The sequence below is a fragment of the Octopus bimaculoides genome, chromosome 7 (genome assembly GCF_001194135.2).
Source record: "Octopus bimaculoides isolate UCB-OBI-ISO-001 chromosome 7, ASM119413v2, whole genome shotgun sequence".
Taxonomy (NCBI): Eukaryota; Metazoa; Mollusca; class Cephalopoda; order Octopoda; family Octopodidae; genus Octopus; species Octopus bimaculoides.
In genome coordinates, this window is record NC_068987.1 from 57,138,157 (window position 1) to 57,139,908 (window position 1,752).

Below are 1,752 nucleotides of genomic sequence, written 5' to 3' on the forward strand. Positions count from 1 at the left end.
GGTTAGGGCAGCGGACTCGCGGTCATAGGATCGCGGTTTCGATTCCCAGACCGGGCATGGTGAGTGTTTATTGAGCGAAAACACCTAAAAGCTCCACGAACCCTGCTGTTCTCTTTCACCACAACTTTCTCTCACTCTTACTTCCTGTTTCTGTTGTGCCTGTAATTCAAAGGGTCAGCCTTGTCACACTGTGTCACGCTGAATATCCCCGAGAACTACGTTAAGAGTACACGTGTCTGTGGAGTACTCAGCCATTTGCACGTTAATTCCACGAGCAGGCTGTTCCGTTGATCGGACCAAATGGAACTCTCGACGTCGTAAGCGACGGAGTGCCAACAACAACAGTTTGGGTCTATCGATACCGTGTGAACGAAACTGAGTAAACGGAAACTGTATTGATGGAGTATACTTGTAATTCAAAAATAATAGCTTTGACATACACTCTGTCACGCCAACTCTGCCCAAGGAGCACATTAAGGGTACATGTGTCTGTGAGATACTCAACCACTTATGCGTTAATTTAATCGCAGGTAATTCTGTTGATCGAACAACCAAGATCCATCGCCACAAAGATGACAATTATATTTATAGGTAAAGGGAAATAACTAAGGCAGTTTTTCACCTAAATTATCTCCCTTTCACGAAAGTACCCGCTCAAATAAAAGGTGATGCTGAAGAGTTTCTGGCTTTGGGCAACAGAAAATACAGGAGGATCAGTTAATTATGATTTTATTCAATATATTTCTCTCTCAGATTCACACACTTATTGCAGCAGTCCTTCAGTTTTTCTAAGCCCTGTAAAAGAACTCGGATGGGCTTCCAATCTGGACTTTCGTGATACCCTTAAGGCCAGGAACTTTTCAGTACTCTCTCGTATGTGTAACTTATTTGATTTAGGGGTGCTGATTTCGAATCTGTTCTTAGAATTTTCGAATCAAAGTTCTTTTTTTTTTTTTTACCCCTTCTTTCAGACAGCGTTTTCAAATTTTAGCAATATAGTTGTATATAAAATGCACATATTAGTATTGCATAACATACAAGTATATGATATAATAGCTAGAATAGAATAATTTTAGTGTTTGAAGAGGCGATTTACTCCATTTCATTTATATACGACATTATGTTTATAGTTAAGAAAGGTAGATATAATTTGAAAAAAATTATTAAAAATAAAATAAATCTTTAGCGCAAATGCAGACGTTCTTGCATTATGTAGCCACGTAAAAGAAAAGAAAAAAGCAGAAAGAAGATGAAAACACAAAAACCATCACTGAAATAATGCACACTATGTATGCATAATATAACCCAGCCAACAAATTTTGTCCATTTTATTTTAATCCAATGTCCAAAGCTGTAGATTAAGCATACGACCAATGTGCGCTGTTTAAGCTTTCTCAAGCAGTTATCATTTCAGGTAGTGTTTCTCAACCATGTAAAAAATCTCAAGCTCCACTTCATACATGTGTGTGTGTGTGTGTGTGTTTTTGCTTGCTTGCTTCATGCTCTTGCTTGATGGGGTTGGGGTCATCCCAGGCTGGTGGTCCCAGAGACATAATCTTGGGTAGACCCGACTAGATCCAGCCCCTCTGCATATTCGAAGATGATGTTGAGTCTCCAGAGATCTTCCTTAATCACATGCAGCCATCTGGTGCGGGGTCTCTTTCAATCCGCTGCTGCTGCGCCGAATGAGAGTAAGACCTGGTATGTATGCATATATATATATATATATATATATATATATATATATATATA